General features: G+C 41.4%; 1 protein-coding gene across 6 annotated transcripts in view; it reads right to left on the reverse strand.

Moving 5' to 3' along the window:
* The window catches only part of GPBP1 (GC-rich promoter binding protein 1), a 35538-nt gene extending 23066 nt beyond the window's left edge, over positions 1-12472 (reverse strand). For 2 of the 6 annotated variants that reach the window (XM_077171152.1, XM_077171154.1), the window contains exons 1-2: positions 10562-11993; positions 9709-9775 (exon numbers count right to left, since the gene is read on the reverse strand). The gene's annotated coding sequence lies outside the window, so the exon portion shown is untranslated. Of the gene's footprint in view, positions 1-3239; positions 3258-9708; positions 9776-10561; positions 11995-12041 lie in introns of those variants that run through there. The other 4 variants (XM_054652926.2, XM_077171153.1, XM_077171156.1 and 1 more) reach the window with 4 other exon arrangements.
* Between the last annotated feature and the right edge of the window lie 14111 nt (positions 12473-26583).

The following is a 26583-nucleotide window of genomic DNA, read 5'->3' on the forward strand; positions in this document are numbered from 1 at the left end:
TCACACTACTACATTTTTCTTTCTAAATTCACACAAAACAAGTGAAATCACATTTAACAACAACAACAGAGGGATTCAACTTTATTTGATGCAATAACAAACTATTTCAGTGATCAGGAACATGAATTGTCTAAGGAATCTGGCTTACTTTGCCTCACAAAATGAAGACATAAGACTTATTTAAAAAGTGGTTATGAACATCTAAAGGAGAAAATTTCAGCAAGAAAGGAGATGTGTTAATCCAAAACACCACCAGAATCACAGGGTATCAATCACAGTAGATTGAAGGTGGACAGACACAAGGTCCTGAAAATCATAAGAACAATATTCTGAAATAGTTTTAAGACTTAGACAAATATTTGAAACTGTTGATTTCTATTATACTTCTAAATCAGACCCCAATCATTGTAACTAAAGAGTTTAGCATGCAGGATGATGCATTACACGAAAGTAACACTGTAAGAGCTAATCCACTTTTTTTTCACTATTTTCAGTGCTAACCACACAAGTGTGATGTCTCTCCAGCCACTTTTTTCTCTCTCCTGTGCTATTTGAAATAAATATACAGTTGAAAAAACTATTTTTTAAGCACAAAGAACACCCATTACAACTAAAACATAAGTAAAATTCTGTTTTTTTCCTGCAATAATACAAGTACAATTCAACACAATACAAAAGCAGAGAACACCCTTCTATTCATGAATTTTTCTATTAGCCTACTTTCAGATTACTTTAGCAAAGTGCTTCCTGAAACTTCATCTTAATACTAAAATTTTCACTTTATCTGCAACCATTCATTCTTACTGCTACAAGCAAACTTACTAACATTTACGTTTCATTTGCAAAGCTTGTTCATAATACACAGATCAAGGAGATGCAGATAAACAAACTAGCTGAAATAGTGTCATGCAGTACATCTTGTCTCTAACAAACACAATTTGTCGCATTTTAATAAAGCTCTGTAACTTCTTGCAGTAAAAATTAATTTAACACTTGGGGTTTCTTTCTCTATTTATTTACTGGGGAGAGGGGGGTGGAGGACACAGGCAGAACAAAATGCTTGCTCATTGTCACACCATTTGTGCTAAATTTGGGACAGCTGCCACCACAGCCATGCTAGTCATGGATTTCATGCTGTTCACTCCGGGGCAATTCCACCAAGCAGGCGGACTGGAGTACCTGGCACTACTTTCCAACCCCTAGTGGAGCCCAAGAGCACCACAGGCTAAGCACAGTGCAGAACCCCAGCAGGCATCTGTTACTCCAGATTGTATCTCTGTGTAGCACAAAAAAATGGGAATACACTGCAGTGACATACCAGAGTCAGTACAGGGTAACTGCAGAGCCACTACAGACAGAGTCTGTGTCTATGTACCACCTCACTAATGCTGCACTACACCAGGAAGCACTTGTGCTGCCAAATGTTATGAAGAAAAAGGATAAGACATGAAGACAGAACTAGACTATTTTTCTCCCATGCCAGGCATCTGTAAAACACTGAAAACAGTTAGCACAGACAAAGTTTTAAAATAAATAAAATTAAAACTGAAATGAAAATTAAAATAAACTAAACTAAAAATAAATTACAAATAAAGTAAAAATAACATTTAAAATAAAAAGAAATAAAGTTTTTTAAAAATAAAATAAGAAGGTCTCCAGCTCATACTGTAGAAAATTTACTGTGTAAGCAGACTACTATCACATAGTAGAAACTCATATAATGTCTTCTGCACTGCTTCTAATGACACAGTAGAATAGCAAATTCCTTGACAAAAGTATTTAATCTGGCCCTAAACGTATAATGAAAACAAAGGCTACTTACACAAAAACATAATTCACCTGGTCACTTGTGGTCCCTTTTAAAGACAATTGTTTACCCAGAATTTCTTCTAGATTTAATTGTATTCATCAAACCTTTACAGCATTAAAAATCAAATCTCCCTTTAAGATTTACACAACACTGAAAATAGCCGCAGAGCATCTCAGGAATACAGGAATCAGAAAAGTGACTGTTGTGAGAATTGAGCTGGAGGCAATCTCTGCACTGTCTGTATAAGTGGACACGAGAGCCCGTAGATGGCAGGGCAAAAAAAATCACTTTCTGAAATACTGCAAGATGGCAGGGCAGAGAAAGCAGATGTAATCAAAGCATTTGGGATTTCAGTTCTCTTGTACCTAGAGCCTCTAGTCCCATTAATAGTATTAACAAAACTAAAGTCTCCCTCATCATTTGCATCTTCACAGTTCTACATGAGAAGTGAGTTTAACGGCTTACTAATTTTAAATTTGGAAAGGACCTGAAAAATTAAAACATAACATCCAAAGATAACTCTGAAAGACTAATGGCGAACTTGTACTTCCCTAAACTTCAATCTAAGACTAATGGCCAACTTTTACCTCCCTAGAACTTCAAATCAATATCAGCCTCTGCCCATTGGAAAAATACTGTGGTCTCCTTATTACCTTTGTGGTCCTTTACTGAACTCTCCCTGCCAAGCCTCACCTTTTCTTGTATCAGGGAGCCCGTAAGAGTGTTACACATCCTGGAGGGATGTGTAACACAGTCCTACACATGTGGCCTCAACAAGTCTGTATGAAGGACAAAACTGAACTCCCTTTGACCCGCCTGCAACATTCCTCCTAATGTTGCACAGAGATTTTCACTTTACTCCTCACAAGGACACATTGCTGGCTCGAGGTTGGCTTGCTGCTCAACAGCACCCCCAGGTCCTTCTCTAGCTGGCATATGCAGCTGCTGTTCCAGAAAATTCACACTTTCCCTTGAATTCATGAGGATCCTCTACCCACATTCTTCCATGCAGCAGACCAAACATCAAGTGCTTGTATCAGCCAGTTCCCCTTTCTTATATTATCTGCAAACTTGTTGAGGGTAAACTCTACTCCACTGTCCAGGACTTCAATGAAGATGTTCAATAGCAGGGGCTCCAGCAGTGAACCCTGGGGTACACTGGAACAGCTTCTTCTTAATGGCCTTTGTGCCACTGATTTCATCCCTGCGGACCTGACCATTCAGATAGCTCTGGATATACCTCACTGCTCACTTCACACATACTTGTCACCTTTTCCATGACAATGTCAAAAAACACAATAAGGTCAAGACAAATACCATCCATTGCTCTCTATTCATCTACCAAGCTAGCTGCCTCATTGTAAAGGGTTATTAGCTTGCTGAAGTGTGACATCCCCTTCATAAAGCCCTTCTGACTGCTCTCACTCACCTTCCTGTCCATCACATGTTTGGAAACACGTTTCCAGGATCAGCTAGTGCACAACCTTCCCATGGACTGAAGTGAGGCTGACCGGCCTGTAGTTCCCTGGATCCTCCTTCTCATCCTTCCTGATGACAAAATTAATATTTGCTCTCTTACACAAGAACCCTTCCCAATGACCATTAGACCTCTCAAAGATGGCTTTGCAATAATATCAGCACACACAGCAGAATGGAACACCCATCATGGAACCATCCTGGCAAGCCCCATGGACTTACAATGGTATTTAAGTGTTCCCTAACCTGATTCTTTCTTCACTGAGGGTGGAGAAAAAAGGCACAGCAGAACTTGAAGATGACATGAGACCAGAGACAGTCTCCACCCAATTTTAAGGGCGTTGTTTAACTTGTCTAACCAGTATTCAGCTGGAAGAGACAGTCCCACAGGTAGTGAACAACCTCAGGGAAGTCTCTTCCAGTGAACAAAATTAAAGTATTTCTCCAGCTCAGAAACTCATCTTCAGTGCTTAAAATTGGTTTCATTACTGCAGATAAGATACATTTGGTAACACTATCGGTCTGAACTGTGAGAATAAATAAAAACAGTTTTGCTTTTTCATAATGTTCTAACATGAAGAAACAGATAAAAGAGTGACATTACTATAATAAGAAAAAAAACCTAGCCAATAATACAGTAAAATAGCCAAAACTTCTGCATTTTAAAATTTTAACCTAAAAGTTTTAACTAAAAGTTAAATTTAACTAAAAGTTTAACTAAAAGTTTAAAAATTTAGCTAAAAGGTATGTACTTTTGGAACGGACTTACCATACTACAGCTACACCCTATTTAAATGGAGCTGACCAGAATTTTGTAGGAAAAACAAATTTTAAAATAAAGCCAAAACTGGAAAAAAAAACAAACCTAAACAACCCTGTCAGCTGAACACATCACCAGAAGACAAGGAAAACCACAGGAAATCAGTTCTGTATCTTCAGGTTCTATACTTAAGCTTTCTCTCTGTATAGTCTGTATCATTTCTCAGGAAATGGTTTCTGTGACACTTGGAAACTTGAGAAACTGTCAAAAGACCATTAAAACAAAAGGCAATATAAACTCACAACAGCAAGGAATACTTGAAGCTGGTGAATGGAATTTCAAATTTAGCAACCATAGGGGGAGGAGAGGAAAGGTTCAAGCCATGAATCACAAAAATTAGAAAAGAGATACAAATTTCTTGATGCTCCCTGAAGACCAGTTTAGAAGCTGAAACAATTGATTTGCACAGAGAAAACCTTGAACAGAATAAATGTTAAAAGCACTGACATGATATACACATTTATATTTTCCAAGGGAATCTAAAAATAGTATGTATGCATATCTAAGCAGCACATTCCTATGAGCTTTAATCCAATGCCTCATAGATTATTATCACAGTAAGTACAGCACACCACAAATTACATAGGGGATCCTCAAATTCACTTCTCAACTACACGCATTTGACAAACCACCCTCACTCTGTCAATGTAATTTTTACCATAATATCTACCAACGGGCTAGAAGAATGTTGTAAGCTGTGAGAATTAAAGCACACTACAATGTTGTTACAAGAGCATGGAAAGAAAAGGTTATATTCAGTGTCTCAATTTGCTGCTACTGCTTTGTTTCCTTGATAATGAGCTCCAGCATACATATCAAATTCTTATTTCATCAGAAGACAAACAAGAGCATATGTATGAACTTCAGAGGGTCCAACAAAATAGTTGGAACACTGGCCCTTCAGTCCTCCCACCATGGGCCAGCTTCAAATTTTGGCTTCAACTCTTTATCATTAGCCAAAGGAAAACTACCAATATTGGTCTGAATTAGGCAAAGAAACTACGTGCGCAAGACTCAGCCATCAGCCTACACACTCCTTCTTCAAATACAGGATCATTCAGGACTTTTTTCATACTAAGCAGATCTTAAAAATAACCCACACTACCAAAAGTTTTTTCTTCTGCCATAAAACACATCTTCTTTTTCTCTTTTCAAAAGAAAAACTTCCAGTGATAGCGGATCCCTCTGTTATGCCTCCCTGCTATCTCTAGTTAAGAGTAGCACTAATTTGAAATCAAGTTGCTAAATATAAGATCTAAACAATACTTTTATTTAAAATCTATAAATCTTAATTTTCATTCCCCTTTTGAAGACACAGTTTACTCAATATCTTCCTTACTATTCTGTGATCCATGTAGTTCCAATAAATCAAAATAAGCTAATTTTAAGTTATTTTGCTGTTCAAAATTTGTATGTCACTAAAACAGAAAATAATATTCAAACTCTTACAACACAAGCTTTATGAGTTTTTGAAACTGGAAGCATTTCTACTGATCACAAATTGCTGCAAAAGCATGACAAACACTTCAACTGAAGATTCCTTCTTTCCTTCTTTCTTTCCTCTCTGTGTAAATGAACAGCCATAACAACAGAAAAAGTTTACATCTTTACAGTCAAACTTTTAACACTCTGAAAGAAAGAGTATCATGCCACCCCTTGTGGCATTTCAATGAAAAACTATTTTTAAAAAAGATTAGGCTTGGTTGTGGTAATTCCCTTAAGTTTTTTGGTTCTCTAAAATTTATTGCCTAAGACTCATACCTTCAACAGAAAGGAAAGGGAGCTGAACTTCTGAAGGTCTCCCCCACCAATTAAACAAAAAACTCTGAAACAGTTCAACTGTAGCCTCTTATTTCTCAATCACGCTACTGCAGAGCAAGCAAAACTTCTAGTTTTAGTTTTGATATCCCCACCATCCAATACAGAACTGTCCTCATATATATTCTACCACTGGACAACACAGAAGAACAAAAGATGATATCCATACAATTTATAATTAAACTTCTTGCCTCACGTTTTAAAAAGAAGTATAAAAACTAAGGTTTCCTGCAGAGCACTAAGGAAGGAGCAAGGTCCTCTGCTAGATCTGAGCACTGACACTTAGGTATGAGGAATATGCAGAGTCAAAACATAATGTCAGTTTTTTAACCAATTAAAGCCAACACATTCCTTAGTACAGCCACAGACTTAATAGTTATCTTTACAGAGACTTAGCATAAATATAGAAAACCCAACAAAAAAAATCCACCTTCATTTCTACTTTGTGCTTAAATTCCTTATGGGAAAATGAACCAATTAAAGCACACTGTGTTTTGCATAAGGATCTAGAATATGAGCACTGCTTTTTATCATATGGTCCCCCTTACTCTATACAGTTATGGTTCACAAGCAACAGGTTTTAACATTACCTCTGTGAATCAAATATAAATGTCACAACAATCAAAACATCTTTTAAGAAATGTTTTAGATATAGATGAAGCTGCTAAATCCTTTGGATAAAATAATTATGACTTTTTAACAAAAAAAAAAAGTTTCTGTTTTTGCACTGTACTGAAACACAGATTTTTAAAAAAATGCAAGTTATTTCATAACATGAAACAACTTCACATTTACAGCCAGGTTCAACTGAGTAACTTCAATTCACTACAGCCGGATTTCTTCTCCTTGAGAGTGTAACACACTTGGGTGTGCAATGATTCCACTAAATGGTACTGACCATTCAGCAAAAGCCTGATAGATGCTCATTTCTTGCCCTTTAACAAGGTACAAATTCAAAAGCTAAAGTGTGAGTTGAATTACATCACTGCACTATGTTAGCATATATTATGTAGGAAATCACCAGGAATGCTTCAGCACTTGGGAATTGTCACGAGAAAGAAGTAGCAGCTGATAAAGGCAGAAGTTTTGCCCTATTCTGAGCATATAAAGCAGATAACTTCTTATTTCAGCTGTTTCCCTGAGTATGTCTACCTAAGACATGGGTGGAAAGGAGGAGACTGTGGAAGAGTTGATAGCACCACATAGGGCATTATCATCAGGTACCACATTCAGTTACTCAAACACATAGAGCAAGAAAAAACAAAACAAAAAATGTGACAAGTTTTGTTCACATCTGTTTATAGTAAGGTCTGCAAATAGTTGTCTTTGCAGGACAGAATTTATTCCTACTACTAAAAAAAAGGAAATAAAAGCAACTTCCTCAGACATTACTGATGAACGGTCACTGTAACAGTGCTAGCCACAAAAGTTAAACAGATTAACCTCATTAGAATAAAAATAAAAGGAGCACAAAGTACATTAACTTGTACAACACTAAATATCTGCACAATTTGCCTCTATCATTTTACTGATATAATTGTTTCATCTTTGCTGCAGGATTAAAGGGTACTTTTTCTCGAAAGTTTCCACCAACACTTTTTTCAAACAGTAGAGCAACCTGCACCATTCTGAAGAATTAGCCAGTACAAATGCACCCATTTTAAGAACCTACCAGAATAAACACATTAGTAAAAGACACAACCTGCTGACAGTTATCCCTCTACAAAAGATATGTTTACATCAAGGTTTAAAGTATAAGCTCTCAGGAGCAAGGACATTATCTTCATAGCTGTCTGTAAAGCATTTAACAGACTGAAAGCACTTGGAAAAAAAAAAATCTAGGGAAGAAATGAAAGTGGACCAGCATGCTTGGCGTTCTCTCCTCAGTAGGTATGAATTATGTTTAGGGTGCAAGGGCACAGCTGCAAAACACTCCTGAATCCTTGTCAAACACATATGTTCACAAATAGGAAAAAAACATACTCCTATAGAATCCCTGAAGAAAAGGGGCTAATGTGTATATCTCAAACACCAATAGCTGGATAACTGCAGAGCCAACCAGTGGTTTGTGGAAAATGAGATATGGCTGGAGAAGGGGCCATGCAGGGGTAGGACAGCACTCTTCTGGGACAAGCATCCTCATTCTAGTCCACAGAGAGACAAAAAACAAAAGATAGAACCAGCACAGAAGCAAGCATGAACTGTTGACCAAAGCCCAATGCCACAGGGGGATAATGAGATCATCAGGGATCCCCCAAAAGCCTCCAAGCCATTTCCAGAAAGGCCTCAAACAATGGACCATACAAGATAACTGATCTACATAGAAAATGAAAACCTTTGTTTCAGGACAAGGAAACTACCTCTAAAAAGCTACCCCACCACACCCTGCCTGCACATCCCAGGACACCCCATAGCCAGACCAATAGTAGGAGTCAGGGCTGGTGATCTCTTTTTCTCTCTTCTTTCCTTTTTCTCTCTCTCCTTCTCCTTAATTCATCTCTTCCCTTCTCTCTTCCTTTCTACCCCATCCCTACTATGTAAGCTGTGTGCTTATATAGTAGGCCAGGGACTGACATACCCATTTCAATGCCAAGTGTGCAATTTATGTATAAAACCCAGTGATTTTTTTTGTGGACCTTCCAACTTTTGTTGTCCCTTTCAACCATAAGCATTTATGAATCTTGTGTGCTCCTTTCCCCTACTTCCCAAGTGTAAGTACTGTGAAAGGATAAAAGAATTATCCTACCAGCAAACAGAGAAGTGTAAAAACAGAAATAATTTAATGAAGCTAAAAAGCAAACTCCTCAAAACTTCCAGAAGAAGAAGAGTGTAGAAAAAGATGCCACCCAAAATAGTAAGTGGGGGATGTAGCTCCTTGATTTCAGTGAGAGCATCTTGAAAAGAAATATAAGTATGTCGGCACTGAAAATTAATAGCTTGGAAAAACAAGCAACACATCACTTTTTCTATGAATTAAGAAGTGAATATTTCTATTACTCTCATGCGCATACAATAGACAACAATCAAATTAAATGGCAACTCACACCAGAACTCTCCATCTATCAAATGCTTTCAAAAAATCATAGTCATACAAGTAAAGGAATATACAAGATCATTCTTTTTCTATTGGTTTGGTTCTTTAACAAGTGGCTCAGCTCACCAGTCAACCCCAGCCACACCTAGACTCAATACAGAAGAGCCACAAGCCATAGCCAGAGATTACAGCAACAGACTCCTACTCCTGTTCCATAGTTTCCATATTTTCAAAACAGCAAAACTGAAACAGAAGTTAAGATAACAAAGCAGCAAGACCATCCAAAGCACAAAACTGAAGGTAGTTCAACTTTTAGATATTGACAACATAGAGATAAGAACTTCAGTGAGACTAAGAATTTACAAAACGTATGTAGATGCAAGTCCTTCATTTGTGGTCAAAATAACAAGCCACGGGAGTTAAAATACACTGCAGTAATTTTTAAATACAGTTTCACATGCTTAACTACACTTTTTCTACGAGGTTTTAAGACATGCAAACTTCCCAAATATCTTCGCACTGCCCTTAAAGAAAACCTTTTTTTCATTAGTTCACTACTGCCACTAGTTCACTACTTCAGTATTGGAGAAGCTCTCAAAAATATTTTAGAAGGTGACGGCTGAGGTAAAAGTGTAACCTCTACCAGACGCTCAGTTTAAAGTCTACCCAAAAATGCTTTAATTATTTAAAGCCTTATGAATCATCAGGGTGGGGTAGAGGATAGAGAACTTCAGTAAAATTACCACTGACTTTTGAATTAAGTTGCTCTGTCCATCTTAATTTTCTTTCCGGCAGTAGCACTCTGCTGAATGCAAACCTACAAAAAATTATTATAAACACATTAATGCCAAAATTAAAAAATATTTAATCCCTGTGGGTTGAAGAAAACTACAATACATCTAAAAATAACAAGGAAGATAAGCCAATTCACCACTAGATTTAATTTTGTATCATTCCAAGGAGAAGGAGCTCTTTTTGAAGTGCTACACTCGCAGACCAGTCAGTCCAATTCATTGCCATTACAGAACAGGTAAATACACTAAAATCAATCTTACAATATCAACACAGATAAAACTTAGTCTGCATAGACAGTAAAATAATTTTTGGTAAAAAACACCCTCTGGCTTTCATATGTGACAAAGAATAGTGGAAAGGAAAAAAAAGAGTGAAAACCCCTCTATATTATTACTAGCCTGATGCTGCAAACACATCTAACACAAATGGAAGGAATGGCACATGCAACCTATCCAGAAGACTTGGTCAAAAAGATGTAACATTTACTCTTGAGACTACAACATTAACATAAAGGCTAAATTCCTCGTGGATTTAATCTAGATATAGCTACTTTTTAATCTCACATAAAAATCACACTCTTACATTTCTCCTTGTAGCTGTATTCTTCAAAGTCTTAAGGAATTATTCCATTATAAAAGCCAGCAAGTAAAAATTAACAAGCTTCAACATTCAACATTCTCAAAAAACAAAACAAAACAAAAAACAACCACCAAAGAACCTCTAACCAGTAAAAATTACAGGTTTAACTGTTCTACCGATAAAATGTTTTTTCAAGTGAAAATTGATTTATGAACACTACAACACTTACCTAATCCAAGAGGACGACACAAGGTGCTAGTACTGCGTGATTTATATTTTTCCAGTTTGTTTTCCTTGAGATAATATCCCGAGTTCCTGTTGATACTACATTCGTGGCACTTTGACATAGATTTGACCGCACAGAAATCAGCTACCCATCCTCCTCGCTTACAGATTCTGCAAGGCTATTTACAAAGTCTGCCAATGTCTGTCTTAAAAGCCTTTTATTTTCTCTGACAGTTTCTTCTCTTGTCTATTGCATGTAGATACCACTATATGCAGCATCAGCTCCAAGTGAAATAAATACAGTTTTTACTCCACAGACTGTGATATCAAAAATCCAAATTTCACATATGAACTGTAGAAATTTCCTACCTTCCGGTAGCAGAGGCATTTGTAAACAGTTATCTGGATACCTCCATACTGCTTATGAGCAACAACATTTTTCAAGAAAAATATTAAATAAAATACAAAAGAAACAAGTATAAACAAACATCTATTAAATTCTTCATTTATAAAATCGGTCTCACTGCAAAATGAGAGAAGACTATGTCAGAAAATCTAAAAAATGAAATAAGGGGGAAAAAAAATCTGCCATGAAACTTTTCAGCAACGTCCCCACAGTGACTCAGGCCACATTTAACCTGCAGCCAGTTAACAAAACTGGTTAAGCCTCTGACTCAGATAGAATGTTGCCGAGAAGAAAAAGAGTACGTAAAAAGAGGAAAGCACTTTATTTTTGCAGCTGAAGTATTCAGAACTTCATAAATTTAGCTATGTATCCATGCCATGCGGACAAAAGAATCCAAGGGTGATGTGCTCGACACAGCTAGAAGAAAAAACCTCACGATTTCCTCAGTTCTCTTCCCAGATGTCTACTGCTTGTTTGAGAGGCCCTTTCTGGACAAAGCACGCGCAAATTATCCCAGAACAATGTCCAATATTTCTTCCTTTCACAGGAAGAACTGCTGCAGGTCAGTGTCCACCTTTTCTCTTCTCTGCCAGCTGAAGCAAAAGGCTACAAACAATCCATGACTGACTCTATCGTTCAAGCAACCTAAGGTAAAAAGAACCAGAAAAATCAGTTCTCCCCTGTGAAATTCGGACTGGCGTTAGACAACCACGAAGCAAGCAACACCCAAACACGCCTGAATCTTAAATACAGAAGCAAGCAGGAACCTGGATCCCAAAGAGCACACACGGATGCAGCCGCGGAGCCGAGCCCGCGAGCGGAAGCCTGGGTTACACCTCCACTCGCAGCCACAGAGGGCGGCGGCAGTGCTTGACGGGGGGCGCAGCCTATCAGCGGAAACCTCCTCCTGCCGCTCGGCCCCGCTCGGCAGGAAAACAGGCTGGGGCCTGGAGCCACGGGCAGTGGGGGCTGGGAGGAGAGAGTGGGGGGAAAACAGGCAAAGAAAGCAAGGGTCATGTCTCGTTTTATTGGCGAAGCTAACAGATGTACAGAAGGCACGCGGGCGGGACGCGCTGACCTGGGCCAGGGACATTTCCCGGAGGGGCAGCGGGAGCCGCAGAGGGAGCCCCAGCGCGGCCCGGGGCATACTTCCTTTCCCGGGCTGCGGGGACAGGCAGACGCCACTGCCGGGGTGTGCGGACACAGGCCGCCCGCTCCGGAGTGTACGGGTACACAGAACTCCAGCTCTCGGGGTGTGCAGGCACACAGAGCCCCGGCGCTCGGGGTCCACGACCTCCCGCTGCGGCTCCGCCAAGCACCCGTCCTCGGCCCTCCTGGCGACCGCCCCGCCTTCCCCGCCGGGGGCGGCTCCCCGTGCCGTCCCCGAGGGCGGTCCGGGCAGCACGAAGGGGAAAGGAGCGTGGCGGCCCGACTGCCCTGTATCCGCTCCGCGCCCGTTGCCGGCGCTGTCCCGGGCTGTTGCGAGTGCCCCCGCCCCCTTCCCGCGCACGCGCACACCGTGCGCTCGCCTCGCTCCCTCAAAATGGCTCCGCTCCGCGCCGCAGTGCTCCCCACCCGCACACGCATGCTCCGCGAGAGCCCCCGCGCGGGAGCCTAGGGAGGAGCGGGCGGGGCTCCGCGGTACCGCCCCCGCCGTGACGTTACGGGAACCATCCCGAAGGTTCCGCGCGGGACGGGGAATCCCCAGAGCGCGCCCCGCCCTCGCGGCGGGAGTCCCCGGCGCCGCCGTCACTAACCGTGCAGCGGCGAGGCCCCGCCTGCGCGTGCGCAACGAACACCGAGGTGGAGGCGGTGCCGGCAACGGCCGCTGAGGCCGAGAGCCGGGCCGGCCCGGGCGGGCGCGGCGGGACCCCGGCTGGAAGGCCCGTAGGCCGCGTGTGTGTGCGAGAGCGCCCGCCCAGCGCGGCCCTGGATCAGCCCAGTGTGTGCCGGTGAGATCCCCATCGGGAGGAAGCGCGGCGCCGCGGGCCCCGGGAAGCGCAGGTCCCTTCCCATGCCCGCTGCCGCGGACAGAGCGGGGCTCCGCAGCACCGAGCGCCGCCCGCATCCGCAGCGCGGCTTAATCGCGGTGCCGGAGGGGCCCGAGGCCAGTAAAAACCAATAACCACTCATTAATAATAAATATCAGAATCTTCGCTAAATCGACACTTCGGTGTTCAAGCGCACGAGTGCAAATACTCTGGAGGTCCGCACAGTTATTCCGAGTGTGCACTTTTGAGAGAGAAGTGATGGGAGGATTCTTACTGCCTGGGATCTAAATGCCTAAATCACTGTTTTGCAATTTTGAAATCCTTTTACCAACTCAATCAAAATTGTTTTTTCAATTAATTAGGTAAAAAAGTAAATTAACAAAATTAATATTTCAATATCGTTAGAAAGAACGCTGGCAAGCGTTCGTAGCACCTGCATTTGATTGTGGATTTTCTTTGAAAGTTTCCTCCACAAGTTTTAAATTAGTATTAAATTATAATAATTTTTGTCTAAAGTCAGTGTATAATCTCAGTTTATGCACTGAAACTGAGATTATGTACTGACTTTTGACAAAAATTATCTCATACTGTAGGATTCTCTTTTAAATGCATTTTACAGGCATGTATATGTGGCCAAAGTAAATTATTTTTCGTAACTTGATAGAAATCACTAGAAAGCAACAATTACCAGAAACTTGACTAAACAATTACCAGACTAACAGCAAATGAACTAAGCAACAATTACTAGAAACTAAAAATCAATAACTGAGAACATAAAGTAGAAAAAGCACATGATAATTTCATCTTTAAACTGACAGAAACTCTGAAACAATTCAGAAGCTCTGAAACATTAATCTTCAGCTCAACTCTGAGTATTTAAACCCCAGTTCCAGTTTCTAACACCAGCAGTGTTTTTCTAGGTTCAAGAATTCAAGATTCATCACAGTCTTGAGTGCATTAAAACCTCCTTTCTCTTCATCTTTGAAGTTGTTTGTCCTATTTACCTGTGCTGCAAAAGCAAGGATTCCCAGGAAGGGTGTGGGAGCATTCCCTGTGTCCCTTCATAATAAGCACAGCCTGATGCCAAACGTGAGCAGGAAAGGCAGGGCAGTGCTCTGCCACCTGGCCCAGCTATGAACCAACAACCCAGGTCCTGGTGGACCTCACGCCACTGGCCTCAGTCCATCAATGCAGCCTGTCCAGATCCCTCCCTTCCTGCCCTCCAACAGACCAACACTCACACCCAACTTGGTGTTGTCTGAGGATACACACCCAATCCCCTCATCCAGATCATTGATAAAGATATCAAACAGAAATGCCCCCAGTGCTGAGCCCTGGGGAGCCCCACTGATGAGCGGCCACCAGCTGGATGTAACTCCACTCACCACCACTCTCTGGGCCAGCCATCCAGGCAGATTTTACCCAGTGAACAGAGCACTTGCCTGAGCTGCCAGCTTTTCCAGGAGAATGGCATTGGAGACAGTATCAAAGGCTTTATTAAAGTCTAGGTAGACAACATCCACAGCCTTTCCTTCATCCACCAAGCAAATCACCTGTTCATAGAAAGAGATCAGGTTGGCCAAGCAGGATCTACTTTTTCCCACTATGCTGGGTGGGCCTGATCCTTTGGCTGTCCTGCACATGCCATGTGATTGCACTGTGGCACTCAAGATGATCTGTCCCATAACCTTGCCAGGCACTAACGTCAGGCCTGTAGCTCCCCAGAACCTCCCTCCAACCCTTCTTGTAGATAGGTGTCACATTGGCCAATCTCCACTCAAGTCACCTGGGACCTCCCAGGTTAGCCAGGTCCATTGGTAAATGAGGGAGAGTGAGCTTTTCCACCGGCTCCTCAGTATCCTTGGGTGGATTCCATTTGGCCCTCTACACTTTTGATGTCTAAGCAGCTCAGTAGGTCACTAACTGAATTCTCTTGGAGAGGGGCTCCCTTCTGCTCCTTGTCTATCAGCTCAGAGGGCTGGTTGCCTTGATAACACTGTCTTCTTGTTAAAGGTTGACCCAAAGCAGGCATTAACTACCTCAGCCTTTTTCTCATCTTTAGGTACAATGTTTCCCTCTGCATCCAATAAGATATGGAAATTTTTCTTGGTCCTCCTTCTGCTGTTATTTTTTTTTTATAAGAACCCTTTAATTATCTTTCACAGGAGTGGCCAGATTGAGTTCTAGCTCAGCTTTTACCTTTCTAACTTTCAGCCTACATGACCTAATACACTTGTACACTTCTTCCTTGTATACTCCTTGTATACTGAGTTGCCTTCTTCCAAAGGTCATAAAATCTCCTTTTTACTTTGAGTTCCAGGAAAAGCCCCCTATACAGCCAGGCCAGTCTTCTTTCTCCCTGCCCCCTCCAGCTCATCTTTTCGCAAATAGGGATGAGCTGCCCTTGTGGCTTTAAGATTTCCTTCTTAAAGTATGTTCAACCTTATTGGATCCCTTTGTTATTGAGGATTGTTTCCCAAGGGACTCTCTGAACCACTGTCCTGAAGTGGCCAAAGTCTGCCCTCTGGGTAGGCCAAGGCAAAAGTTTAGCTGATCTCTTCCTTCACCAAGAATTGAAAGCTGTCATTTTGTGGTCACTATCCCCAAGACAGCCTCCGACCACCACATCACCCCCAGTCCTTCTCTATTCACAAACAGCAGGTCAAGTGAGGTCTTCCCTCACACCATCTGTGTGAGGAAATTGTGTTCCGCATGCTCCAGGAACCTCCTAGGATTCCTCTTCTCTGCTGTGCTGAGTTTCCAGCAGAGATCCAGCAAGTTAAAGCAAAGTCTTCCACAATAACAAGGGCCAGTGATTATGAGATATCCTTCAGTTGCCCGTAGAATGCTTTGTCTACCTCTTCATCCTGGTTAGGTGGTCTTGAACAGGCAACCACCAGGATATCTGTCTTGTTGGCCATCCCCTTGATTCCTACTCATGGGAACTCAAACTTATGACATCACTATCCTTGAGCTCGAACAGTTGAAACACTCCCTACTGTACAAAGACACCCCACCACCTCTCCTTCCTCACCGAATGAGATGAAGTACAAGACCAAAAATGTATTTTCACAGGCACTTGAAATGTGCTTTCATTTATAGTAGCGGAATATAAGATACTTACATGAGTAGAGTACACACTCAGATTGTTAATTAAGGAAATACTATGGAAAAGTATAGAAATATAATTAATTTCCTACTATTACACATTCTTGTGTCACTCCAGAAGATGTACAAAACACTTTACCTTTTCTTAAAAATCCAGTGTGCCCAATATACAACCAATCCAAACCAAAAGATCAGACAGAAAGCCAGAATAAAAATTTCTATGTAAGAGGCTTAAATCTGATTTATACAGATTTGATCCAGAAAGTTTCTGATGCAGGGAGCCCAATATTTAAAAATTAGAAAGGAAATGGCCACCTAATGTTAATAATAAAACCCCCAATCCTAATGTATGTTTCTCTCAGCAAATGATTATTTGTATAATTAGTTCCTAAAAACACAGTGAGAGTTCCTCAATACAAACACAGTTCTAATGAATCATCCTTACTGCAAAGTTTTAAATATCTTTCAGCTGCATGTTCACTTATCTTTTAAGTAGCAAAATTAAAAGAATGGAAGCAGTATAAAAAAGTGCACAACAACATCTAGTCATTATCATTTGCAATAACATGATGAACACTAGTGTAAAGTATCTGGGCTTGTCTATTTTTATGTATTATACCTTCCAGGTAGGAAAGGTAAGGTGACTTTACCAATTTATTCCAGATTTCAGTGGGTCTGTCTACATAAATAAGACAATAGGGTTTGACTGTATAAAATAATTGGCTGTTATTATTTGCATTATATTATGTATAACCTCTAGTTACTTGATTTTGCAAGAGTTCCGAACATCTCTGCATCCAATGCATTTAATATAATAAGCAAGTAAGTACAAGACAGGTCTGGAAATTAAAACATAAGTTCTTACTGAGTTCTTAATTTCTGAAGAACTTTTATAATAAAATTACCACTGACTTTGACAGGACCAGAATTTTGGGCAAAGACTTCAATAAAGCTATAGTTAACAGTCCATATTTTGAAGTAATACCTTATTATTAATTTTGAATTATAAAAATGTGACCTATATTCTTGAAATAAATTGATCATTTTCCCTCTCCCAAGATAATGTCTGTTCCTATCTCAAATAATCAGTATCTTGGTGACTGTAGTGAAAAGCCAGGACAAAAACGGGGAGGCCATGCTTTTCTTTATGCTAATTAGAGATAGAAACTCTTTTAGAACCAAGCTTTTAAAAGAGCAGCTTCTCTCTTTCAAGTTTTTCACACATATTGTAATTGAAAATAGCCTGACTAGTAGTTTTTTCCCCTTCACCAGTAAAAGCACCCATCTCCAATAACACATTCCATAAACACTGGGCAGTATGAAGCTAAGGGCTATTTGAAGCCAATTGAATGGTTTATCTTCATTAAGTAGTATTCCTTCCTCATTATGAGAGATAATAAATAGAGGTTAAGAGGGTGCAACTGTTCTTCAAATAGGTCCCAGGTGAACACTGCCTACATTACATTTCTTCTGTTGAAGGACAAAGTCATTGTATACATCTTCTCCAAAATATTATGCATCTGAATTCTAAATGTACTCAGCTTCTGCCACCTACGAAGTAATATCAAGTGAATATTCACTGTTCTAAATTTTAAAAGAACCCTTAAAATAGTAACTGTTAATGACAAGAAAGTGTTTAGATAAAAAAGGAATTATGTTGAAGGAATTGTGATCTAAACATTCAATACCAAGTGACTAAATGCTTCTCCGTACCCTACTCTTGTCTCTATAAAGCGAAATCTGTGTTTTTCCTAAAATTAGCCTTGCTAACTTGTGATCATAGAGCATATTAAATTTGAAATAAAGAGACTAGATAACTGGCATGTATCAGGATCTTGCACATTCCTAAATACAAGCAGATCTCAGTTTAATGCTGTTTTGTTTCATGGCCAATTTTATTTGCTTTAGCCCTTTTTTCTTTGCAAAATCTGTTTTGGCACCAACTTGTGCCAATTTTTTTTTGTTTCCCCCATTTTTTAATTACTAGATTAATTTAGAAACTTTGCATATCCAACTGAAGTGAAGAAAACTGTTTTTGTAAGGATTTTCTACAACTTTTGCCCATCAATGTGCACAGTATAAAGTTTTTGGAAAGCATGTGTATCTTCATGAACTCTTTGAAAGACAATGATACATCCTGTGAACTTTTACATTTAGGGTACTGAGGGAGCTGGCAGAAGAGATTGCTAAGCCATCTTCTATCACTTATCATCAATCCTGGCTAACTGGGGAGGTTCCAGTTGACTGTAGGTTGCCAAATGTGACTCTCATCCATAAGAAGGTCCAGAAGGAGGATCCAGGGAACTAAAGGCCTCTCATCATGACCTTGGAGCCCAGCAAGGTCATAGAGGAGATCATCTGAAGTGTCATCATACAGCACACACAGGACAGCCAAGGGATCAGGCCCAGCCAGCATGGGTCTAGGAAAGGATGTCCTACCAGAGCAACACCAATTTGGGAGGTGTTCAGGAAATTACTGGACATGGAACTTTGGTGTAATTGTCAAGGTGGTGATCAAAGGTTGTATCCTATGATCTCAGAGGTTTTTTCCAGCATAAAGGATTCTGTGATTCTGTAATTATTACAAATTGGCTCAAAAGAAATAGGCAAAATACCCTCAAAACACAAGTACCAAGCCTCCTGTTTAGGAAATACTCCCCCCCCAATTCTCCCAAAACAAAGATATCTTACTACATTATAGAAATGGTGCCAGAAATCCTAATAGCATATCTTTAATAAGTAAAGACAAGTTTCTTGAAAATATTTTTTTGAATTATGATGGCTATTGTGTATGCATTTAAAATACTTTGAGAGACACTAAAAAACACAATAGGTTTTTTCCCTCATAATGTGTGTCACATCTGCAAGTGTTATAAAATCAAAACCAGCAATGTGCAATACCAAGGAGAAACTGTTTCTTACTAGGCTGTCAATTGTTTATAATTGAATGGCATACCTACCTTTTCATTAAAAACTTCCTCCTTGACCAACAGTAGGGCATACAGAGGAGGTACTTGATAGTCTGTTTTTCTTTGCATAGCTGAGGAACAGTTGTTTTCAGTTATATTGCAAGGGCAGTCCCATTTCAGCATGATCAGAAGGTGATCAGAAAGATGCTTTCTCTGTGCAAGAAGACCTTCCTGAGAAAGCTGTGCCTTTAACAGAGCATTCATTTCCTTCACACCAGGGTTATCCATCCCAGAGGTGTTAAAATCTAAGGAGGGCCGAAGGTTGCAGCCTCAGGTAGATCCCTGTTAGGAAGCCTTCCTTAGATGACCTCTGTAAAAATCTCCTAAATTGAAGTATACATATTAAACCACCTCTGGTGCACATCTCTTGTGCAATTAACAGTGCTGTAATTATTTACATGTCTAAGTCATATATCTGTAAGTCTAGATAAAACATCTCGCTATAAATCTTTCAGTTTTTGTAAGCTTCACCAAAAATAAGGTGCTTTGCTCACTCCTAAAATTAAATTGTTGCTTATTGGTGTTTTTTGCTATTTTAATTTTTTTTATTATTATTATTAAATACTTTCCACAGCTGTTGTGGTGTGATGTAATAGCCTGTCTCAGTCATCCCGGTTCTTTCCCAAGGTGTGCCAATACCCTCTCCCTTCCCCTCCCTTGCCCCCTGCTGAGTGCTGTCCATCAATCTTGGCATTCTAGAAAGAGCATCGTGTGATTGACAAAGTTCAAAAGATGCCTTTCAACCCTTGGGAACATTGGGCCATCCAGGTGTCATTTGTCCCCTGAGACTCCCCCCGTTACCTGGTCGGTGGGACCCTACCCCTTCCCTCCCCCTCTCCCCGGGGTTCAGAGACACAGCAACCACGCGGTTCCTGGGTTCTGTTGGAGCTGCTGCTGCATTCAGAGGCCTGTGGGCCAGGAATAAAGCTCTGGATCGAAACCCTCCAGCAGAACCCGACTCCTTTTCCTTCACCTTGCCTTGAAGGCTCTCCGCCAGAGGTAAACCTGAGCTCCTGCATGCCTGGACTTGTCCCCAGCGCCCAGCTGCAGCACCCAGCCAGCCAAAGGTGTCTCTGAGGTGGAACCACCACAGCTGCTGCCCTTGGTCAAGCAGCAAGGGCCAGACAAACCCAGGCACGTTCCATCCGCCTATATTGGTATTTAATTCCAATATAATGGCACCCAACGTGAGGCTGCTCGATCCTGCAGCCCCGAGAAGACATCCCGGAACCTCAGAACCTCAGAAAGACTTTAAGACAGCTTAGCGTCCGCTGGAAGAGCTTTGACAGCATAGCTCTCCAGCTGAGACTTTGGGACTTATCCCACAGAAGTCTCGCGGACGTTCTGCGCCTCTGGAAAGTGCAGCTCCTTTCTGGTGAGCAAATTTTCCAGAGGAGAATACGGTTGCCCCTCCTGCCCTGGAGGAGTCCTATTCAGGTGAAGAGAAGACTCTGCCAGACCACGCCACCAACAGCATCGATTTGGGGTGAGTATATCTGCTCCTTAGGGGGGTAGAAGCTTGTATTACAGTCTCTGCCGTGAGATCTGTTCTTTTTTTGCTCTTATTCAGAGCACATAAAAGGCTGCGCAGCCCCGCGGAACGGGAGCGATGGCGCATCAGGCACAGCCCACAGCGGCGTGGCTCTGCCGCTTTTAGAATGCGCGCGGGCGGGCTCGCACGGCGGCGGCGGCGGCTCGGAGGCGCGGGGAGGCTCTCCCTGGCCCTCCCCTCCATGGCGGCGCAGTTTGCAGCGTAGCGCGGCGGGCTTTCTCGGCGCGGCACCGGGCATATCTGCTGTCGGGTTTGCCGCGTGGTGCGGGCCGGGGAGGCTCTGTCTATCCCCTGGCACGGCCTGGCGAGTTCCGATTCCGTACCGCTGCCAGCGGCACATTTAAAAGCAGTTCAAGCAGCTGCGTTGTGAAGGGCTAAACATCTGCGTGTTTTCGTTCCTTAACTGCGGTTTTTTGGAAATCAGTAGCTGATTTGGTTTTGTTTTCGGTTGGCAGGAGATTGTACTGTGCCTTTTACATCTAAAATGGGCTCTAAGTTAAGCACAGCACTAAGAGGAGCGTATTATCAGATTGTTAGAATTTTAGTTAGTGGAAATGTAACATTCTCTAAAGGAAAATTGAAACAGTTTATAAGGTGGCTTTTTCTACACTTCCCACAAATTTCTCCTGAAGAAGTCCACAATATTCAATTTTGGGACAAAGTAGGGCATGAATTGATAACCTTGGGAAAGTCTGGGAATACGTCTTCAGCTAAATTCGTGTTCTGGAGTTTACAAGTTCGAGCAGTCTTGCTCAAACAAAGGGAAATGGAGAAAAAGCCAAATAACAAGGAATGTACCTCTGCTCGTCTTGTTTCTCCCCCCCGGCTCTGAACCCTGTACCTCAAAACTTGGTATTTTAAAGAGAGCAGACTCTGCTCATGCCCAGGGAAGCCAGCTCCTTGAGCACCTTAAAATGCCTGAGTTCCTTTGTCTACAACGTCCTGGCCAGACCGCGTGGAACCTTTCCCAAAACCCTGCATCCCCTGCTCTGAAACCCAGAGCACGTGTTAGCTTTTCAGAGAGCAGTGACCCCCAAACATAGCCAAGGACATTTCAGTGTCCCATGCTCTGCATTGCTCAGGTGCCCCAGAGGCTGGGGGAGCATGGCCAGGAGAGCTGACCTGACCTGGCCAAAGGGATGTGCCATACACAGACCAGCATGGCCAGGATGTGAGCTGGGGGAGCTGGCTGGGAGGTACTGATTGTTGCTGCAGGATGACAGGCTGGACATCCTGCATTGGGTAAAAAGCAACTCCATTTGAGCATGTCTTGCCTTTCTGGGGTTTTATTCCTCTCTCTGTTTCATTATTATTGTTGTTGATGACGTTGATGATTATTGGTATCATTATAATTTGTATTATTATATTTTATTTTGTTTCAATTATTAAACTGTGCTTATCTCCAGCTACAAGTTTACTTTTTTTTCCTGACTTTTCTCCCTACCTGGGGAAAATGAGCAGGCAGTTGCACAGTATTTAGATGACAACTGAGTTAAGCCATTACAAACAACTAGGAGATTTTAAACTTTCTCTGCACATCCACTCTCTGTTGAAATAAAATCCTCAGATTGATGGCATCTGCACAGCAAGAAATGTGATTAGGAGTAGTAAACCATACGCCTAGTACACAGATGGGGTTCCTTTCATCCTCTCCTCCGAAAGCTCAAAGAATATAGATTGGTGGGAGATAGTGTTTTGTATTTTTATAATGTTTCTTTTCCAATAAGTTGAACACTGCTGTGACACAGCCATCCTTGACATCAAACTATTAGGATGGTTCCCATGTGTTTCATGACCAGCAGCCTTCCTTTTCATTACCGTTCAGGTTACTGAGTTCAACTGTCCACCTACAACAGCTGGTCTTTGACAGAAGTAGAGGTTTTGGCTGCAGAGATACGTGCAGGTCTGGACATAAGTTCTGTGTTCTGGACAGAAGTTCTGTGCTTCTTGGTGGTTTTAATGTCAAGCAAACATCCCTGAGCATATTTAATTTACTAGCACAGATACAGCCAAAAAAAGGTCTAAGACCAGCTCCATTTCCTGAACAAGCAGGCTTTGCTTTTTTTTTCCTTATGCCTACAGAAAGGCCTATTTGAGGCCATTACTCTAGGGCTTTGGGCAATGGTTTGCTGGAAGAGTGTGGACTGAAGTAAGAAAGTAGCACATATCCACACCACCCAGACACAAACTAAGATTTCAAACATGTTTATGGTAATCTCTGATCATCACATGTCTCTCTTCCTCACAGCACACGCTAAGAGTGCAGGAAGCAAAAGACTAAATTTTACCCTTCTTTAGGAATGAAGGAAAAAAAATGCTACAGATCAAGAGATTTTTTTTCTAGAGCTTCTGCCCTCTTTGTCTTAAAATTCCCTATCTATAACTGCTCAGTTTCATTGCATTGTTGGGGTTTTTTGTTTCAAGTTTTTTTGCTTCATGTTTTTTATAATTAATTTTAGTTGTTTGTACTTTCTTTACTGTTTCAATTAATAGAAACAATTTTTTGTTTCAGATTAAATCCCATTATAAAATATAGCCAAAACATATATAATGTATCATCCTCCATTACTTCATAAAGTACAGTTTAGGCAGATTTTTGTCCCATCTTCTTGATTCCAGTTCAAGAGAAAAGACACCTTGAAATGTGGTGCAATCACATCCCTGCTCCTTTCCATTTCTATTAAAAACAATTCTAGCCCAGTAATTCACCATCCTCACTCTTTATCTTGATCTGCACTAAGTAAAAATCTCTGGGAAGTAAAACATCTTGTAACAGCATAGAATACAAGTGCATTATAGATATTACAATTCAAACCCCACTGTGATACAGGATCAAAGCAACTCTTTCCTTCAAGATCCAGATTTTTTCTTTTTCTTTATCTTAAGTATTGGAATGTGCAAATATTTGTATGTTTTCCTGTATAGCTACAATTCCCAAGTGTAAAACTAAATCTCAGTGAAAATTCTTTTCACTGTTATGCTTTAGAATCCAGTAATTTTTATTTTCCTTGCAGCCCCCTGTCCACAGCTCTAAGCAGTAGCTTCTCCAGAATACTTGCTGCATCTTATATGGCAGCTCTGGAATTCACATCATGACCGGCTGTGATAGAGCTCTGAGCTCATACTATTTTTTCAAAGAGTACTGAATTATAATTTAAAAACTCAGTTCTAAATCTGGTAAAGTATTTTAAGTAGCAAATTAACAATAGAGTTTTCTGTAAAATTGCACACCATTTAAAAGCTTAATCATGTTAAACAGTCAAAGGACTCTGAAGTAATCTACTTCAGGAATTAGGAAACAGGTACTTGCATCCAAATTGGAGAGCATTCCTATTAATAAAGTGTAGATAGGAGCAAATATGTAGTCTCCTGAATTGAGATTTTTTTTTTCCTGCTGCATTTTCTGTGCAATTTTATTGATAATATGAACAGGCCTGTGTGTGTGTTACACATTCTGAGTCCATGAGAAGCTATTTGCCTTACCCAACCTGAGGCTCAAGAGTATAGGGAACTGGATTCGTATTTAGAGGGAACAAAATTTAGAAAGACTAAGTAACATTCGTGGGTTATAATGGCATTCTGGATCAGTCAGAGGTGGAAAAGATTAAATCTGCTTTCTTAATTTTTGAGTGGAAAGGATTGACTCTTGCTTCTTAATGTGCAGCATGCCCTGACAGAGCTCATCTGTCTGATACTGACCATTTTTATCAGGTAACTTCAAGGAACACGAAGGCTGATCAAGCAACAGAGGTTGAGGTACTGATGAAGCTGCCAGTGACTGTGATAACTTTCATAAAATACGTGTTTCTGCAAAGACTTGTGTGATTTTTATATTGTCAGCATTCTACCCCAGGTACATTGAGGGCAGTATGACTATATTGTAGCTGCTGTGTAGTTCAAAGGCATACAAACAGCTTGAGTCCTGGAATTACGTTAGACTCACCTATGCAGCATGACACAATTTCATTTACTCTGATTCTCAGAGCAACAGGTCCCAGCAGAATGAGTTGAGCATTGTAGAATTCTCCTATTCAGGTACCTAAACCAGCTTGAGATCTCTAAACTGTCTCCAAACCAAACTTAGGATGCATCCAAAGCAGCCATTCACTTTGTGTACAGCCTCGAGCCTCCCCAGTGCCCATGTGGGACACAGCCTGGGCACTGCTGCCTGTGAGTGTTGCTGTGACACACACCACCCCTGCAGCAGAGCAATATTCAATATAGCAAGTATGGCCATTGAAATTTGGCCAGAAGCAGGAACTTGTGAATCCAAAATTAAAAGCATCAGTCTTTATAACCTGGGATGAAAGAATCAAACTAAAGACAGCCCAACCCAACTTTATGTGTAGAGTGGGAAAAATTGCTACTAAGAGAACAGTAAGAGCGTGGCCAGCAGGTGAAGAGAAGTTGATCCTCTCCCTCTACTTGACCGTAGTGAGGCCACATCTGGAGTACGGTGTCCAGTTCTGGGCTCCTCAGTACAAAAAAGACAAGGAATACCAGAGTGTCCAGTGAATGGCAACAAAGATGATGGGACTGGAACATCTCTGATAAATGAATGTGATTCATGCTAACAATTGTAACTATATCAGTATTTTAGAAAATATTTTTTAAAAAGTAATAGAGGAAAAGGGTATGTAATTAGTGTCACAAAACAGATGTTTTCAGATGTTCATGAGAAAATAGGATGCAGGATGTAGTTTGAGAAAAATAACATCCCAAAACAGAATAGACCTCAGGATAATTAGAGAGTCGACCTTGAAATGGACAAAATTTAAATGATTCCAGGTATCTATGAAACAATAAGGCTTATTTTTGGAATATAATGCTGACTTCTATAACACAAGACTTGGAGCACATGTGGGGTTGTTCAAAGCACAGTGATGATGATGACAAGCCTTCATCAGAATTGACCACCAAAAGCTAAAGAAGACCCCTTAGAAACAAGCAGAGCATGCGCTATGCAGTCTAGTGGCATTGATTTCAAAAATCAAAAAGAGGAGATTTATGGGAAAATATTGATGAATATGTATTAGCATACAGTATATAGGTTGTGTTTGGATCCTTTTGCCTTTTGTATGTGAGGCAGGGTGGGAAGCCCTCCCTATTTCCCAATAGATTGGTTTTGCTTATGCTTTATCTGAACCACTGCGAAATTATTTTGTACCTGCTTGATTATATTTGATTGCATTATTTTATATAAAATTGCTGCTCAATTAAAATTGCTGCTAAATTCTAGACATATAGGGACCTCATTCATAACATCTCTAATGAGGAGAGACTACAGGAATTGGGCCTGTTTAGTCTAGAGAAGACTGAGAGGAGATCTCATTGATGTGTATAAATATCTCAAAGGCAGGTGCCAATAGGATGGTGCCAGACTCTTTTCAATGGTGCCCAGCAACAGCACAAGATGTAATGACCATGTATTAAAATAAAAAAAAGTTCCACCTAAACATGAGGAAGAACTTTACATCGAGGGTGGCAGTGCACTGGAACAGGCTGCCCAGGGAAGCCATGGAGTCTCCCTCTCTTGAGACACTGAATGCCCACCCTGTGGCAGGGGTTTCGACCAGGGAATCTCCTGAGGTCCCTTCCAGGTCTGACAATGCCGTGATTGTGTAAAAAGGAGTAGATATAACTTGCACGTAACAGACATGGCACGTTTTAGATAAAAACACTGCAAAGTAAATTTTACTTTCTCTGTTTGTCAGAGCAGACAACGCACACGAGAAAGGCTGAAGGCTTTGGAGTTCTGCTTCATCTTCCTGACACTTATGGCGTAGGGGTCAGCGTGACGCCAGCTCTCCTGCACACCAGCACCCGGTACCGAGGTGACACGGCCGGGTCCGCTCCCGGCCCGGGGAGTCGGAGTCACACGGCTCTGGCGGGCCCCGAGCGCTCCGCTGGCTGCCCCCGCAGCCGCTCCGCCGCCGGGGCGGGCGCCCTCTCCGGGCGGGGCCGGGCTGGGGCGGGCCGAGCGCCGTCGCCGGCCGGGGC

The sequence above is a fragment of the Agelaius phoeniceus genome, chromosome Z, assembly GCF_051311805.1.
Source record: "Agelaius phoeniceus isolate bAgePho1 chromosome Z, bAgePho1.hap1, whole genome shotgun sequence".
NCBI lineage: Eukaryota > Metazoa > Chordata > Aves > Passeriformes > Icteridae > Agelaius > Agelaius phoeniceus.